The following is a 20057-nucleotide window of genomic DNA, read 5'->3' on the forward strand; positions in this document are numbered from 1 at the left end:
AAATTGGTGTAGGATATGGCAGTGTAAAGGGTTGCTATGAGTTGGCACTGACTTGATGTCAACTAACAAGAACAACAGTTCTTGATTCTTGCCAGTAATGAGAACAAAATCTTTACACTTGATTGTCTAGATTTGACTGAAATCTTTTTATCTCCTAGGAATGACTTAAAAGAGACTCATTTAACTAATGCTGACTAAGTTTTGCTCTTGCCTAGCAATTGTAGTGCTCACTGTCAGGCTATATACACTGTTTCAATTTCTACTGAAGTCTTGTGAAGTCAGGCTCTTTATGAAGCCACTTCAGACCAACAAGCTGAATTAACTGTTCTCACTAATGCTTGTAAAATTGCTTCTGGAAAATCTCTTAATATTCTTAAAGGCACTAGATAATTTTTGAATTGTACATAGTTTTGACATATTATGGAAATAAAGAAGATTTTTAACTTCTTCTGGAAATGCCATAAATGGAACTTTAGTAGTGGACCTTCTAGATACTTTATTACTCCTCTTTGAAATTTCTGCAATAAAAATAAAAACTCACTAAGCAAAAAGAGTACTCCAAACTGAAGAATTTAGAGGAAATAGTTTTGCTGATATGGCACCCTAAAAAATGCCTCTCAAATTATTTCTGCACATATGATAGATATAAAGGGACCCCACAATTTTGTCTATTGATAACTCCAATCTTCATGAATAAATTTTAGAAAAACTTTAAAAACACAAAGAGGTAACCCAAACAGATGAAATGATGACATAGCAAAAGGCAGGCTGTTACCAAGAATCTGGCACTAAACTGTGGATAGGCCTAGTAAGAAAACCATCTTACTCAACTTCATGCATATGAGCCTTACATGTAAGTTTGTACAAGAAATACAATTAGAATATTCCTTAGAAGGGACGATGCACTTTGGACATTTTATCAGGAGGACCAGTCCCTGTAGTAGGACATCATGCTTGTTAAAGTAGTTGTTGTTGTCAGGTGCCATCGAGTTGGAACCAACTCATAGCGACCCCATGCACAGCAGAATGAAACAATGTCCGATCCTGGGCCAACCTCATTACCACCGCCATACTTGACACCATCAATGATGCCACCTGGCTGATCCATCTCATTGGGGGTCTTCCTCTTTTTCTCTGACCCTCCACCTTACCCAGCATGAGATCCTTCTCCAGTGACTGTTTCCTCCAGACAATATGTCCAAAGTAGGAGAGACGAAGCTTAGCCATCCTGGCCTCCAAGGAGCACTCTGGCTGCACTTCTTCCAAAAAAGATCTATTGGTTCTTTTGGCAGTCCATGGCACTTTCGGTGTTTTCCTCCAACACCACAACTCAAAGACATCAATTCTTCTACGATCTTCCTTATTCACTGTCCAGCTTTCGCATCCATATGAGGTTATTGAAAATACCATGGCTTGAGTCAGGTGCACCTTAGTCCTCAAGCTTAAAGTAGTGGATCAGTGAAAAAGAGGAAGGCCTTCAAGGAGATGTATTGACACAGAAGTGACATCAGCAATTGGCTCAAGCACAACAAAGATTGTGAAGATGACACAGAATCAGGCAATTTTTATTTCAGTTGTACATAGGGTGGCTTTGAATTGGAACACACTTCATGCTGTAGGATAATGCATTGGCCCACAAACTCAGTTTGAATCACAAGGTTGGCAATTCAAATTCACCAGCCACCCCTAGAAACCCTATACAGGGTTGATATGAGTTGCAATTGACTTGAAGGCACTTAACAACAAAAACAACAGCAATGATTTATAGATATAAACATTGTGGAGAAGCCTTTCCTTGCTGTTTTACTACTGCAGACTTTGTAAACAGACCATCAATTACTCATATGCAAGTTCATCTAGAAGCTGAAGAAAATTAAAACAAGTTTATAAGAACAAAAACATGACCTTGACCAAATCCCATCTGAATTTAGAGACCATCTTAAGATCAGGTTCATATTAAACACTTATGACTGACAACAAGAAGAGCTGTGGGATGATGTCAAGAACATACACAAAGAAAGTAAAAAGTCTTTAAAAAGACAGCAAAGAAATAAAAGGCCAAAATGGATGTCAGGGGAGAATTTGAAGCTTGTTCTTAAGCATAGAAAAGTTAAAGTGACTGGAAGAAATGATGACGTAAAATGACTGAACAGAAAATTTCAAAGGGCAGCTTATGAAGATAAAGTCAACTATTATAAAGTGAAATGTGCAAAGACTTGGAGTTAGAAAACCCAAAGGGCAGAGCATGCTCATCATTTCTCAATGGAAAGAACTGAAGAAACAAATTTCAAACCTGGACTTGCAATATTGAAGAAGTCTATAGGCAAAATGTTGACTGATAGAAAAAGTATCAAAAGAAGATGGAAGGAATACACAGAATCACTATATAAAAAGAATTGGTGGAAGTTCAATCCCTTCAAGGGGTAGCGTATGATTAAGAACTGAAGGTACTGCAGTAGTTCAAGCTGTACTAAAGACATTAGCAAAAAAATTTAAAAAAGGCTCCAGAGTTGACGGAATACAAACGAGAATATTTCTACAAACTGATGCATACTGGAGATGCACACTCATCTTTAGGAATTTTGGAAGACAGCTACCCGGCTAACTGAATGGTATTTGTGCCATTCCACAACAAGATGACCCGAAAGAATGTGGAAATCATCGACAAACCATCGTTAATATTACATGCAAATACAATTTAGCTGAAGGTAATTAAAATATGCTTGCAACAGTCAGCAACAGGGAACCGACAGAAATTCAAGCTGAATTCAGAAGAGGACGTGGAACGAGGGATATCATTGTTGACATCAGATCGATCTGAGAGCAGAATACCAGAAAGATGTTTACTTGTGCTTCACTGATTTTACAAAGGAATTTGACTGCATGGATCATAACAAACAATGGATAACATTGTATTCCATAACACTTAATTTTTTCATGAAGAAACTGTACATAGACCAAGAGGCAGTCATTGGAACAGAACAAGGGGATACCGAATGGTTTATGATCAGGAAAGGTGTGCATCAGGATTATATCCTTTCACCATACCTATTCAATCTGTATGCTGAGTAAATAATCTGAGAAACTGGATTATATGAAGAGGAACATGACTTCAGGATTGAAGGAAGATTATTAATAACTTGCGATATGCAGATGATACATCCTTGCTTGCTGGAAACCGAAAGGGCATGAAAGACTTATTGATGAGGTTCAAAGACCATAGCCCTTAGTATGGGTTGCACTTCATATAAAGAAATGAAAATCTTCACAACTGGACCTATATATAATATCATGATAAATAGAGAAAAGATTGAAGTTGTCAAAGACTTCGTTTTGATTGGATTCTCAATTAACAATCATTGAAGAAGCAGTCAAGAAATCAAAATATGTGTTGCATTAGGCTACTCTTTGGCAAAAGACCTTTTTAAAGTGTTCAAGAGCAAAGCTGTCAGTTTGAGGACTAAGGTATGACTGACACAAACCATGATATTTTCAATAATTTCATATGCATGTGAAGTTGGACAAAGAATAAGGAGAATAATAGAATAGATGCGTTTGAATTATAGTGTTGGAGATGAATATTGAAAATATATGGACTGCAGAAGAATAAAAAATCTGCCGTGGAAGAAGTGCAACCAGAATGCTCTTTATAAGCAAGGATGGCAAGACGTCCTCTCTCATATTTTGCACATGTTATAATGAGGGGCCAGTGCCTGGAGAAGGACACCATGCTATAAAGTAGAAGTTCAGTGAAAAAGAGGAAGGCTCCCCATGGAGATGGATTGATACAGTGACAGCAACAATGGACTCAAATGTCACAACAATTGTGAAGATGGCACCTGACTGAGCAGTGTTTCGTTGTGTTGTACATAGGTCTCCATGAGTCAGAACCAACTCTAAGACATGTAACTACAACAATGATTTGTAGCAACAATGATTTCTAGATTTTTACATTGGCTAGAAACCTTCTCTGGCTGTTGTACTCTTGCAGACTTTGTAGCAAAGAAACTTCTTGAAAATATCATAACTTCACTCTCCCCATGAGGAAGCACCAAAACTCTTTGTAGTGATTAGGAAACTCATTTAATGAGTCAAGTTATCCAAGAACTATGACAAGTTTTGCCCATTTATTAAAGCTTATTTTGGTTTTAGAGTCCTGGTGTGACACTGTGAGTTAATGTGCTGGGCTACAAAATCGGTTTGAATCACAAGGTCTGTGGTTCAAACTTACCAGCTACTCCTCAGCAACTCTATACAGGGTTGCTATGGATTGGATCTGACTCAACAACACTTAACAACAACCACAACACCATATTGGTTTTGTCATCCTCAGCCTCTGGTCTAGTAGAGAGACAATGGAATAATAAAGACCCAAATAGAAAACTTTGTGAAACTTTAAATTCATTCTGGGCTAAGGTTGTTGTTGTTGTTGTTAGACACCATTGACTCAGTACCAACTCATAGCGACCCTGTGTACAACAGAATGAAACACTTCCTGGTCCTGGGCCAACCTCACAATTGTTGCCACGCTTGAGCTCATTGATGCTGCCACTTGGCCAATCCATCTCTCTGGGGGTCTTTCTCTTTTTCTCTGACCCTCCATCTTACTAAACATGATATCCTTCTCCAGTTACTGGTCCCTCCTGACAATATATCCGAGTTATGAGAGATGAAGTTTGGCCATCTGGCCTCCAAGGAGCACTCTGGTTTCACTTCTTCCAACACAGATCTGTTGGTTCTTTTGGCAGGCCATGGCATTTTCAATATTCTGCTCCAACACCATAACTCAAAAGTATCAATTCTTCTACTGTCTTCCTTATTCAATGTCCAGCTTTTGCATGCATATGAGGTTATTGAAAATACCATGGCTTGGGTCAGGCACACCTTAGTCCTCAAGCTGCCATCTTTGCTCTGCAACACTTTAAAAAGGTCTTGTGCAACAGATTTGCTTAATGCAATATGTCATCTGATATCTTGACTGCTGCTTCTGCGAGTGTTGATAGTTGATCCAAGAAGAATGAAGTCCTTGACAACTTTAATCTTTTCTCCATTGATAAGAATGTTGTTTATTGTTCCAGTGGTGAGGATTTTTGTTTTCTTTACATTGAGATACAATCCATAGCGAAGGCTGTGCTCTTTGATCTTCATCATTAAATATTTTAAGTCTTTTTCACTTTCAGCAAGAAGGTTGTATCATCTGGTTGTTAATGAATCTTTCTCCAATCCTGATTTCATGTTTTTCTTCATATAACCCAGTTTCTTGGGTTATTTGCTCAGCATACAGGTTGAATAAGTATGGTGAAAGAATACAACCCTGTTGCACACCTTTCTTAATTTTAAACCATTCAGTGTTCCCATGTTCTGTTCAAACAACTGTCTCTTGGTCCATACACAGATTCCTCATGAGGACAATTAAGCACTCAGGAATACTCATACTTCACAATGTTGTTGATAACTAGTCAGGATGCCCACAATCGAAAACCTTTGCATAGTCAGTAAAGCACAGGTAAGCATCTTTCTGGTATTCTCTGCTTTCAGCCAAGAGCCATAAGATATCAGCAATGATATCTCTCATTCCACGACCTCTTCTGAATCCAGTATGAACCTCTGGAAGTTCTCTGTCAATGTATGCTTGCAGCCGTTTCTGTATTACTTTTAGTAAAACTTTACTCACATGGGATATCAAAGAGATTGTCCTATGTTTCCCACATTCCGTTGGGTCACCTCTATTTGGAATGAGCACAAATATGGATCTCTTCCAATTAGTTGGTCTTCTAAATTTCTTGGCAGAGTTGAGTGAGTGCCTCCTGTGCTGCCTCACTTTCTTGAAAGATTTCAATTTTTATTCCATCAATTCCTGTTGCTTTGTTCTTTGCCAATTTCTTCAATGCACCTTGCACTTCTTCCTTCAGTATCATTGGCTTTTGATCATATGCTATTTCTTGAAATGGATGAACATCAACCATTTCCTTTTGGTACACTGACTCTGTATATTCCTTCCATCTTCTTTTGATGCTTTCTGTATTGTTCAAGAATTTGCTCAGATAATCTTCCAATAACCAAAGCTGAGGTTGAATTTTTCTTCAGTTCTCTCAGCTTGAGAAATAATGAGTCTGTTCTTCCCTTTTGGTTTTTCTGACTCCAAATCTTTGCATATTTTGTTGTAATATTTGACTTTGTCTTCTTGAGCTCATCTTTGAAATTTTCTGTTCAGCTTTTGTACTTCCTCATTTCTTCCATTTGCTTTAGCATCTCTACACTGGAAACCCAAGTTTCAGTGTATCTTTTGATCTTTTCTTTCTTTTTTGTCTTCTTAATCACTTTTTGCGTTCTTCCTTTATGATGTACTTGATGTCATCCCACAGCTCTTCTGATCTTCGGTCTTTAGTGTTTAATATATCAAATATGTTATTCAGATGAACTCTAAATTCAGGTGGGATACATTCAAGGTCATATTTTCGCTCTTGTGGACTTGTTTTCATTTTCTTCAGCTTCGGTTTGAATTTGCATATGAGTAATTGATGGTCTGTTCCACAATCTGCCCATGGCCTTGTTTTGACTGATGATATACAGTTTTTCCATCATTTCCTCCTCAGATGTAGTCAATTTGATTTCTGTGTATTTTATCTGGTGAGGTCCATGTGTATAATCATCTCTTATGCTATCTAAATGGAGTCCTGGTATGGTGCTGTGTGTTAATGCGCCAGACTGCAAATCCATTTGAACTGCAAGGCCGGCAATTCAAGCTCACCAGCTGCTCATCAGAAACCCTATACAGGGTCACTATGGGTCAGAACTGACTCGACGGCACTTAACAACAACAACAACAATGCTGTCTAAAGAAGGTATTTGAAATGAACAAATCATTGATTTTGCAGAATTCTATCATGTGATCTTTTGCATCATTTCTGTCACCAAGGTTATACTTTCCAAATACTGATCCTTCTTCTTTGTTCCCAACCTTTGCATTCCAATCACCAGTAATGATCCATAAATCTTGATTGCATATTTGATCAATTTCAAATTGGAGAAGTTAGTTCCCTTAATTTTTAAAAATCTGAGATCCACACCATTTGAATCTCAATTTACTCCCTATGGAATAATTACTGGGAAACCCATCGTCCTTCTTAATGCTTCCTGCGCTGATTCTAACATTGCTCATCTTGAATAAGTGAAATATTGACAGTCTTTAGTCCAATAGTCTAAAGAATACCTTTTTCAGGTTAGCAAATTCCACTACAGTGATCTGAATGAGTTGCTCTTGATGTATAGATATAAGAACAGTGAAGAAATGGTTCATTACTACAGAAAATCACCTTTAGGATCTGAACGAAACCTCAGCCATAAATTAACCTTTAGTCATAAAAAAAAACCCTTATATTTCTAAGTAAAGTTACCCAAGAAGAATCAGCTAAAGAATCGTGTGAGTCCATAAACAGTACTTTTTGTATTGTAGGTCCATATTAATAACTATGGGATTGATTCGTCTGATTTGCTCCCCAAGTGGAGATGATAAATCTGTTTTATCTCCTTTGTTGAAAATAATTAACCTTATCCATATGAATGGCCCAGCCATAACCAGATCTATGGAATGACTTCAGATAGTTCAATGTGCATCAGTTATAACCTTACAAGTTACTGATTGGTTTGCCACCAACTGACCATGATGCTCAGGTATTTGTTGGGTAGCCGCTAATGACACCTTTTGGCTTTGTGGAACCAACTTTTGTCCTTAGCTCCTGCAAGACTGGTTTGGAAGATATACACTGGGCCTGAGATGAACTCAAAGATGTATTTGAACTGAACTTCTTCGACCAGCCAATGTATTCATATTAAGAGCTTGATGGTTTCAATTAGTGATTCATTAGTTTGATCAGTTAACAGCAGTACTCACACCTTGAAGATGTTATGACACATCTAGAAATATTAACCAAATATATATTAACTGCTCTAAATGACAGTGTCCATGGGTTTCTAGAGATCAATATTGAAATACTAGTGATGAGAAAAGTATACTCCAGAATAGCAAGGCCCTCCTCACTGCTCCCCAAGAAGTTACCTGCCTAAATAATTTTCAAGTGTCTATATTCCTCACAACAGTGCTAATATTACACTCTATATCCCGCAAGGTCAGCAGTTCGAAACTACCAGCTGCTCCGCGGGAGAAAGATGAGGCTTTCTACTCCCGTAAAGATTTACACCCTCGGAAATCCTGTACAGGGTCGCTATGAGTCGGTTCCGACTCCACGGCACATAACAACAACAACAAACATATTAATCATATGCAAGATCCCCTTAATGATTTTGTTCCTTCCTTAACTGATTTATAAATAATTTATTTCCTTCCTGGGATAGATGGTAGGAAAAATGAATCTCTATATCTCATTGTCTTTATTACTGTAATTATAAAATGTTGTTTTGCTTTGCTTCAACGCATTTGATCCATGAAATGCTGTGCTTCAAATTCATTTAACTCTACACATAAAATCATGCTAGGGTCACAGGCTTTTACCAATGATTTGTTGTTGTTATGTACCGTTGAGTGGGTTCTGACTCAGAGACCTTATGCACAGCAGAATGAAACACTCCCAGTTCTACGCCAACCTCACAATTGCTATTGCTGTCACTGTGCCAGTCCATCTCATTGGGGGTCATCCTCCTTTTTGCTGACCCTCCACTTTACAAAGTGAATGTTCTTCTACAGGGACTGGTCTCTTCTGATAATATGTCCAACATATGAGAGATGAAGTCTTGCTATCCTGCTGTCTAAAGAGCATTCAGGTTGTACTTTTCCAACATAGATTTGTCAGCTCTTTTGGAAGTCCATAGTACATTCAATATTTTTCTTCAACACCATATCTCAAATGCATCAATGCTTTTAAGGTCTTCCTTTCACATGCATATGTTGTTGTGGTGTTGTTAGGTGTCATCCAGTTAGTACCGACTCATAGCGACCCTACGTACAACAGAACAAAACTCTGCCCGGTCCTGTGTCAACCTCACAATCGTTGCTATATACGAGTTCATTGCTACTGTCATTATGCCAATCCATCTGGTTGGGGGCCTTCCTATTTTTCTCTGGCCCTAGATTTTATCAAACATGATATTCTTTTCCAGGAGCTGGTCCCTTCTGACAATATGTCCAAAGTATAATAGATGAAGTCTGGCCTTACTGGCTTCCAAGGAGCATTCTGGCTGTACCTCCTCCAACACAGATTGGTTTGTTCTTTTGGAGGTCCATGGTACTTTTAATATTCTCCTCCATCACCATCATTCAAATGGTCTTCCTTATTCACTGACTTTTGCATGCATATGAGGTTATTGAAAATATCATAGCTTGGGTCAGGTGAAGCTTAGTCCTCTAACTGACATCTTTGCTCTGCAACACTGCAGCAGATTTGCCTAATGCAATGTCATTCAATTTCTTGACTGCTGCTGCCATGAGTGATGATGGCTGATCTGAGGAAAATGAAGTCTTTGACAACTTCAATCTTTTTTTTCGCATATATGGATGTTATTTATTGGTCCAGTGGTAAGGATTTTTGTTTTCTTTACTTTGAGGTCTAACCCATACTGAAGGCTATGGTCTTTGATCTTCATCAGTAAGTATATTAAGTTCTCTTTGCTTTCAGCAAGCAAGGTTGTATCAACTGAATATGGAGGTTGTTAATGATTCTTCCCCCTATTCTGATGTCATGTTGTTCTTCATATACTCCAGCTTCTCTGATTATTTGCTCAGCATACAGATTTAGTAGTATGATGAAAGAATACAACCTTGGCACACACCTTTGTTAATTTTAAACCATTCAGTGTTCCCTTGTTCTGTTCAAACAACTGCCTCTTGTTCTATGTACAAGTTCCTCAGTAGCACAATTAAGGATTCTGGAATACTCATTCTCTGCAATGGTGTCCATAGCTTATTACAATCTATACAATCAAAAGCTTTTGCATAGTCAATAAAGCACAGGTAAACAACTTTCTGATATTCTCTGCTTTCAGCCAAGGTCTATCTGATGTCAGCAATGATATTCCTCATTCCACGTCCTCTTCTGCATCTGGTTTGACCCTTGGAAGTTCTGTGCCAATTTAATGGTTGCAGCTGTATTTGAATTAAAGAAAAAATTTACTTGCATGGGATATTAATGATATTGTCCAATGATTTCCTCATTTTGTTTAGTCATCTCTGTTTGAAATGGGCACAAATATGCATGTCTTCCAATCAGTTAGCCAGGTAGTTATCTTCCAATTTTTTTGGCATAATTGAGTGAGTGCATCCAGTGCCACAACAGTTTGTTGAAAAATTTCAATTTATATCACATCCATTCCCAGAGCCTTGTTCTTTGCCAATGCCTTCAGTGCACCTTGGACTTCTTCCTTCATTATCATTGGCTCTTGATCATATGCTACCTATTCAAATGGTGAAGTATTAACCATCTCTTTCTGGTACAGTGATTGTGTATTCCTTCCATCTTCTTTTGATGCTTTCTGCATCATTCAATATTTTACCCATAGAATCCTTCAATATTTCAAGCTTAGGCTTGCATTTTTTCTTCAGTTCCCTCAGCTTAAAAATTGCTGTTTTCTAACTCCTGGTCTTTGCACATTTCATTGTAATCTTTAACTTTGTCTTATAGAGCTGCCTTTTGAAATTTTTTATTCAGCTATTTTACCTCCTTATTGCTTTTATTTGCTTTAGCATCTCTATGCTGGAGAATAAGTTACAGAGTCTCTTCTGACATCCATTTAGTCTTTTCTTTCTTTCTTGTTTTCTTAATGACCTTTTGCTATCTTCCTGTATAAAATTCTTTTTTTTTCCAAAATGAATTGTTTTTATTCAAAGTCATGTTTTAAGGCTCTTCTCAGTTTTAAGTCTGGAAAAGAGATTGGGGAGAATTCTGAAGGCACACATTTGAAAATCATTTGAGCATCTCTTTCCTTTCATTGTAAAGTTTCAAAGGAGAACAAATTGTGTAGAGGGTTCCATTCATCAAAATTTGGCTAACTTTTTTTTTTCCAGGTGGAATTTAAAAAAATTATTTTATTTTATTTATTTAAGGCTTTTATTGTGAATTGAGTGAAAATTTACAGGTCAGATCATCAGTTTTACATTTAACAAATCATGCACCTTGTTCCATTACAATGATTATAATCTCCTTCCTGTAGATCAGTTAACAGTATTTCTCTCTCTGTGCACTTTAGCTGTTTTGTTTTGTTTTGAAACACTCATGCATAAAATTCTTGATGTCATCCCACAACTCTTCTGGTCTTTGGTCTTTAGTGCCTAATGTACCAAGTCTGTTCTTAAGATGATCTCTAAAAATATGTGGGATATGTTTAAGATCATACTTTGGCTTTTGTGGACTTGTTTTATGTTTCTTCAGTTTCATCTTGAACTTACATATGAGCAATTGATGGTCTGTTCCACATTCAGCCTCTGGCCTTGTTTTTGGACTAATGATATGGAGCTTTTCCATCATTCCTTTCCACAAATGTTGCTAATTTTATTTCTGTGTATTCCAACTAGTGAGGTCCATATATATAGTCATCTTTTATATTATTTCAAAAAGGCATTTGCAATGAATAAGTCATTGGTCTTACAAAATTCTATCATGTGATTTCCAGCATCATTTCTATCACCCAGGCCATATTTTCCAACTACTGATCTGTCCTCTTTATTTCCAACCTTTGCTATTCAGTTACCAGTAATTATCAATTTTGATTTCATGTTTGATCTGTTTCAGACTGAAGAAGTTGGTAAAATTCTTCAATTTCATCATACCTGGCTTTAGTGTTTGGTGTGTAAATTTGAATAATAATGATATTAACTGGTCTTCCTTGTAGGCATATGAATATTATTCTATCACAGAAAGCATTGTACTTCAACACAGATCTTGATTATGTTCTTTTTTGACGATGAATGTGACACCATTCCACCTTGTTTTGTCATTCCTGCATAGTAAATCATGGGATTGTCTATTAAAATGGCATTACCAGTCCATTTCAGCTCAATAATGCCTAGGATATGGATGCTTTACATTCTATTTCATTTATGAAAACTTACAATTTTCTTCATACATTCTATGTTCTGATTATTAATGGATGTTTACAGCTGTTTGTCTTCATTTTGAGTTGTGCCCCATCAGCAAGTGAAGATCTCAAAGACTTTACTTCATTTGTGTCATCACAGTCAACTATACTTTGAAGTGGCAGCTCTTTCCCAGTCTTATTTTGAGTGTCTTCCAATCTGTGGGTCTCATCTTCTAGTATTGTGCCTGATGACATTCTGGTGCTCTTCATTATGTTTCAATATTCAGTATTAACAACAATTTTTACTGACAGTTTTCCACTGTTATTCTTGATTATATATTCAGTGATTTACATATTCCTAAATAGTCTGTTTCTCCTTCTTCCTAGTCTGTCTTCATCTGGAAGCTCAGCGGAAACCTGCCCACTGTGGGCCACACTGCTGGCATTTAAAATACCTGTGGCATAGCTTCTAGCATCACAGCAACACGCATGCTACCACAGTATGACAAACTGACAGATGAATGGTGGACATGCATATGAGGCTACTGAAAATACCACTGCTTGGATTAGGTGCACCTTAGTGACATCTTTGATTTTGAACTTTTAAAAAAGGTCTCGTGCAGCAAATTTGTCTAATGTAATCGTTTGATATTTGACTGCTGCTTCCATGCTACCAATAGGTGTTGTTGAATCACCTCCCTTTTTTCTCACTTGGTATGTTTCATCTTGACCTCTATCATTCTATCTTCACTGAGAAATATTCCTTGAATGTGGACTTGTCTGTTAGGAAGTTTCATATAACACCTGCTTATCTTGAAGGTGATTGAAGCTTATTAACTTGGCAAGTGATGAAAACCATTTTTATTAACCAGAGCTCATCAGTATAAAAAAGCACTTGCAGAAGAAAGTCCACTCCATTGTGGGTAATCATTGTCTCCTAGCAGAGGCTTGATCAAAAGAGGGACATGTAAACAAAAAATTTTTAAACTGAAGGCATTCATGTCAGAAGTAAGAATGACAAGTCTAACCTGTATCCACAGGAAGCAAACGACCAGAATGTACACAATTTGTTCCTGGGAAAACTGTGTCAGAATGTAAAAAAATTGTTCCTGGGAAAACTGTGTCAGAATGTAAATTTGTTCCTTGGAAGAATGTGTATAAATGAACTGTCTGGCACCACTCACCTAGAGGATAAAACTCATTCCACTCTAGCCAAATGGGTGACCTTTATATTTCAAAGAACTCAGAAGTGGAATCAATTATTGAGCCTCTGTCTTTTCTTTGTTCTCTATGCATAAAAATCTCTAACTTGATAGAGACAGAGGAACACACTGTATTTTTACTTAGTGTTGTCCAGCTCGAGCTGTATTACTCCTCATTAAAACACCTTTTCTTTCTCTCCTAACAAAGTATGAGATTGTCACCTTTGACAGGAGGGAACCCAAAGAAGCCTGGGAGAAGAAATATGGGAGGTAGAAAGTAAGCATAGGGGAGCACCCTTCAAAGGGGGATCTTGACTCTCTAAGGTGTTAAGGAAAGTAAATGAAAAATTTGATGGCCTCTAAAGACCTGTGCCGGTGTCCTGATGTGGCACTGTGGATTAGTGCTCCAGACTGCAAAGCTATTTGAACTGCAAGGTTGGTGGTTCAAGCTCACCAGCTGCTCCTTGGGAACCCGTATAGGGTCAACCCTATGGGTCGGAAACAACTCGACCGCACTTAACAACAACAATGACTTGTGCTGCTTTGGAAAAATGGTTGTGACATACACAAGAATGCTGAAATATTCATGAGTCTTGGGAAAGAGTTCTGGAATGAGTACCAGTCTGTCCATTTGTAAACCACCAGCAAAGAGCTAACCAGTTTGAGAGATTGAGTCCTTTCCACTGATTTCTTCTTTGCGTGGAAGTTAGACCCATTTTCCTTCCATTGGACAAAATGGAGATTCCTGTTCTCTGTTCCTATTTTGTTGTTTGCTTTTGTTTTTCAAATCAGTTCCAACTCATAGTGATTCTGTATAGGGTTTCCATATACATACATAACTGTTAACTTGATGGAAAATCACTAAGCAGTAAAGTTAATTGAAACTGAATTGAGATGTTCTTTTAGAAGTAAATACAAAATTGAGAAGATTATTGAGAATTATTTTTAGAGAAAAACAAGCATTTTATATCAGCAGTAATGGAAACATTTGCTTCTCTTTTTATTTGTTCCGTCTTTTTCTGTGTTGTTATGGTATTAATGTGATGCTAACAGGAGAATTTAAATGTGTTCATATTTTAATTTAGAAAATAATTTTAAAATTACTTTCTAGGATTAGCATGATTTGGGGGAAAATATAAAATTCTGCAGTTTATCCAGATACATGAGTTACATTTTTCTTTTGATCTTTTTCCCACCTGCTAGGCCAATGTGGCTAAGATAGCACCTTCTACACACTGGAAGGATTAAAATGCTAGGCAGCATTATATAAAAATGGTTGGAGAGCTGTCCAAGATAATAATGACCTTAGGAAAAAAGACAATAATCCACTTATAATATATATATATATATATGGTGGTGGCTGTGTGCCAAGGAGTCAGTTCTGACTCATAGTGACCCTGCACAGGGTTTCTGAGGCTGTAAATCTTTACGGGAGCAGAAAGCCTCATCTGCCTCCCACGGACCAGCTGGTAGTTTCGAACTGCTGACCTTGAGGTTCGCAGCCCGATTTGTAACCACTACGCTACCAGAGCTCTCTCTCTCTCTCTCTCTCTCTTTATATATATATAATTTGATCCTCAAATAACAGGTCAGTTAAAATCAGTTTAATGAAAAGTAATCAAATATAATAGAATAACATTTTAAAAAGAAAATACGAGGTTGAGCTACATGAAATTGCTGATATTTAGATATCTTGAACTAAGAAAATGGCCATTTCATGTTTCAGAGAAAAACAAACATTTTATATTAGCAGTAAATGGAAACATTAACTAATATTAATTCATTAGGTGTTCATAATGATTTTTTTTCTGTTTTTAGTTATCCTACTGCTGTTTTACCAAGGAAAAATAAATTATTTCTTTCTCAATTCCTTGAATTTAGGTGTTCTTGCTGACTTTCTCTTGCATGTTTTCTACTTTTATTTTTCAGATCCACTAATGTCATAGAGAATGAAGGAATAAATGCTGATGATTTGAATTGAGTTCAAGAGAGAAATAGCAGATTTCTCTGGCCCAACAAAGGGCTGTACTAAATATGGAGATAGGTGGAATGATGTATGAATGAGCAGACCTTCGCCACATGGTAAGAGTGGTGAGTGGTTGCTTAGATTTTGGAGTCTTGGGGAAAATAGAAAAGATCCCCATGCTCAGACTTTGGAAGTTGCCTTTGAATAGATTATATGGAGCTGATGAACACAATGAACTCAAGACTGGTGATCTTCCCTCAAATTTTCTGGACTATACTCTTATATGACTCTGGAAAAGACTCTTAAAACAGAATATAGTTTGAATTTACCCTTGACTTCAGTATCTATGAGAAGAGCTAGTTTAATCTGATTACACATAAACCTATACACACACATACACCATGTTTTAATACTCAGATGTTTTTAAAGAAATTTATGCTTGATTTTCAACTCATTATTTTATATTATTGGAGTCCTGGTATGGTCCTATATATAAGATAAGCATTGAACTATTAACCACAGGGTCAGTGCTTCAAACCCACTAGACACTCCAAGGAAATCCTATGAGTCGGAATCAACTCAATGGCACTTAACAATAACAACAACAAATTTTACATTGTGGAAATAAAATTTTTACTTTTTTACCTTACCCTCCATTATTTCATAGAATTTTTACTAGGTTGAGAATCTCATAATATTTCATTTCTGATCCTCTTCTTTTTCTGTTTCTATCTTCTACTCTTTTTCTGTTGAAGTACAGAATGAAAAAAAGAGGTGAGAAATACAACTTGACTTGATTAGAATGCTGGGCATCTTTCAAGGTGTCAATCAATGAGTGAGTGGTAGTGATACAGGGGAAAGGATTTGGTAGGTGGTTTGGAAATGCACTAACGTCTTCTTTTTGATATTTCACAGAGCAATGTTTCTCACAATTTTCATTTCTTTGGAGTAACAGTTAGGCAGATTTTTATTTTCTTGAAAAATTTGTTGGCCTTTTATCCCTCAATTGTTATTTATTTATTGATCTTTTTACTTCAAATAAAAAGTTTCTTTTCAATTTCTTATAATTCTTTCATTTGAATGATCAGTTTATCCTGCTTATGCTTTTAGCCTATCCCTTAATGAGAGTGTTGCTCTAAACGGGGCAAAAAACCTGAGTGGCACAGTGTTACACTGGAAATATCCTGTACACACATAACTTTCTTGTGTGGGTCCTTGGTTTATGGTTCTTCATTTAGTGTTGCACTTTAATAATTAAGCAAGAGTTTTTCATGATCCACCTCAATAATGAAAGGTAGAATTAGTAGAGATGAGGATTTTACATTTATTGCTGTTGTGGTTAAGTGCTGTCAAGTCTGTTCCAACCCATAGCGAAGAGTTTCCAAGGCTGTAAATCTTTACGGGCGTAGAAAGCTTCATCTTTCTCCTGTGGAACTGCTGGTAGTTTTGAACTGCTGACCTTGAGATTAGCAGCCCGATTCATGCTTTAATTTTTCTTTTACATGGAATCCTAGGATCACAAGTTTATTCTCAGGATATGTGGCCACCATGAATAAAATGTAAACTCATGATGTGGTTGGCTGAAATTTTAACAAGTTTCCTTAACTATAAATTGCTAGGTTTCTATTGTGCAGTTTATATCTGGTGAACAATTTTCTTAAACTCCAATTGAAATACCTGGGATGACAGAGAATCTTTTTGTTCTTTCTACATAAGAGAGGTAGACTGGGATACTGACCAACATACTGATGTTTCTGGGGTATTTAAATAATTTTGAGTGTGTGATAATAAAGGACATGTATTATTGGGATTGTTCTAGGAAATCCAAGCAATATGACAGTCATAATCCCGCTGACTCAAATTTTCTGTTTGGTTCTCTGTGAGTGTAGTTGTATAGACAGTTTATTATTACTATTTTATTTTCCAGCATTTAAAATTTTTGGAGTAAGGCAGTCTTTTTTATTGGCATAAAGTGTTGTTACATATGTGGATATCATTTAAGGAGCATCCTGAAAGCATCTGGACAAAAAGGTCTCCCTCAGTTTCCTTAATCTAAACCATCACTTTAGTGATGTATTTCTATATGTTAAAGCTATTTTTCTGTCTCCTTAACAACTTAGTGTGAATATTTTTTTTTTTGTCAGACTTATTTATTTCTATATTAAACACATTCAACTGCTATAAAAGATGTTCAAGGTGGGTCACTACATTGAAACTCGAGAGGAAAGGACACAGAAAGGGAGAGAGGGAAGGATATTCATCATGGTTACTTTATTGTATAAATGTTTCAAACTCCAATGTCTGAGGCTTCATGGGTCTTCTCTCTTCAAAAGAAACTTAAAAATGGTGCTAAAATCAATTTGCAAGTGAGGCATGAGTTATTGATAGAACTTTGTTTTCGTGTTACTATATGTTGTCTTTCATTAGTGTTTAAAGGGTTTTTTTCTTTTTTCTATAGTAAAGATGGGGACCACATTTGGTGTGAAATATCTCAAGTATTTATAAGTGAATTGAAGGTAGCTAGTTATAGCCATTAATTCAGTATACTTAATATATTCATAGCATCCTTCTCTTATATTAACCTTTGATTTTTTTGACTAAATTTTTTTTGTTGCTGTTTGTCCAATAATTTTCTAATTTATCTCTTCCAGATTTCTTGGGCTCTCACTAGTATACATTTGAATTCTTATTTTTATCCTTAAAAGTTGTAAGTTGATGTATTTCAGTCAGAAAATAGACAACCATGTTTTCTAAGAATTAATTCAAAATATTGCACAAATATGCCAAAATATTTTTTCAATGTAATTTAAAAAAATTTTTTATTATGAGGTTTACATGGGAGAACATCAGCTTTAAACTCGTCATATTTCATTTCATTGCAATGATTACAATCCCCTCCATACATCATCAAATAACCAAAGGGTACACCACACAGGCTTGCCCCCTATCTGCCAGCACGCAGACATTCTCGCTCCTTGAATACAGTGTCCCCAGCCACTCCATCTGTCCATGTCATCATCTCTGTCTCCATACCTGGCGTCACTGCCTCTCTGGGTAGGAGCCTGCTCTCCATTCTTCTCACTTGATGGTCCCAGGGACCTCCACTCCTAGGCTGCAAAATCAATCACTCTCCTCCTTTTTTCAAAAAACATCTATCTCTATATTTCCTACCCTCAATCAGTCCTGATGACAATCATTCACTATTGTACCACAAGAGTCTTATCCCCATTTCCATTCTCCAGCCTGGTCCCAATGGATTGGAATTCATTCAGTGGTGATTCTACACTCCCCACCCCCGCACCTCCCACCATCGATCTGGAACTAGGCTCCCTCTTAAAAGCTTGTAAGCCAGTCACTTCTTGCCTTTATAGGCGCCCCAATTTTAGGTAGCCAATGTCTAAGTTGCCAATCCCTGTGAATCCTGTGTACTGAGTGGGTGGGAATGATCCTCGCTGTAAAGTTTTGTTCACTTTTTTGAGCTACTACATTCATAAGTATAGGTAAAGTTCATAAAATTGTAGCAGGTTACTCTTTTTTATTTTCCCCCTCTTCTTTCTTCTTCTAGTCAAGTTCTGATTATCCAGCCATCGAGGCCAGGTCAAGTGGGTACTATCTGCAAGTATGGGTGTTCTTGTGCATCTCCTCTCACTTCATATCAGCTGGATGCTTCACTCTCCGTTCTAGTCCTCTGTGACCATGTCACTGCCTCTGGGCCCAGGAGTCCCCTGGTCTTGCCATATTGCTGGCCATCCAGGTCTCCATCCGGCTTCACAGGGGCCTATTGAATGTGGTCAGGCTTAGCTTGCAACTTCTTGCTGTTTTATCCCCCTCTTCCCCTTATCAGTGACCAATGTGGTCATCAGCCAGACCACATACCTGCTCATGTATTCCCCTTGAGTCTCAGGCTTAGAAGGGGGTTTACTCTGAGGGGTCCCGACCACTTGCCTTGATGGCTCCCAGGCAAACAGCTTACTTGTTCTTGTAGTAATCAATCAGACTGCTGTTATTGTTTCGGATTTTTCCTGCCGGTCTTTCTTTCATGAAGTATATTCTGTTCTTCTAGCTGCTCCTGGCTGGTCTACTTGTCCTTTCCAGTGGAAATTTCCTACCTCAGTCGGTTCTGGATGGGGCTCTGGATTCCACCTATGGTTTTTTGCAATGTAAAGACTCCACAGGAAGTGTCATTCACTGGGCAACTTGTAGCCCCCTTTAAGGTATTCCAATCAGTTATAGGCTGAAGATGGACTTACAAACTTTCTGTAATGATGATTCTGGCTATTCCTTTCTCCCCACCTCAAGTTTCTATTTTACAATAGTAGGCAAGGAAAACCAAGATTCAAAAGACAGCTAAGCATCTTAACACTATTCCCCTCTTTTACCCCTTCAAACCATGCCTCAATCCCTGTATTCTGGAGCCCTGTTGTTCTAAGGTTGTGCATACATCATCATTTACCTCTGTCCCACTTAGCCCATGCGAACCTGCCTAACTGCTCTCCCATCAGCCTTGTTCAATACACTTATTGTGTATTGCCCCCTGCCCTCCCACCCCCAAACTCTCCTGTGTTTTTTCCTTACCCTGTGCTCTATCTTCCTCTCCCTCCCTCCCCTCCTCTCATCCCATACATCCTGGTGATCAGCAAATATATATATAACTCCTCCCCCCACCCCTTTTAGTGTGGGTTCTTTTTCTTACTCTTTTTACAATAATGTTCCTATGCAGTATTTCTCCTTTTGTGACTGACTAATTTCACTCAGCATAATGTTCTCAAGGTTCATCCATGTTATGCGATGGCTTGCAGGTTCCTTGTTGTTCTTCAAGGTAGCATAGTATTCCATTGTGTGTACGTACCACAGTTCATTTA

This window comes from Chrysochloris asiatica, unplaced genomic scaffold (assembly GCF_000296735.1).
Source record: "Chrysochloris asiatica unplaced genomic scaffold, ChrAsi1.0 scaffold00227, whole genome shotgun sequence".
NCBI classification, from domain to species: Eukaryota; Metazoa; Chordata; class Mammalia; order Afrosoricida; family Chrysochloridae; genus Chrysochloris; species Chrysochloris asiatica.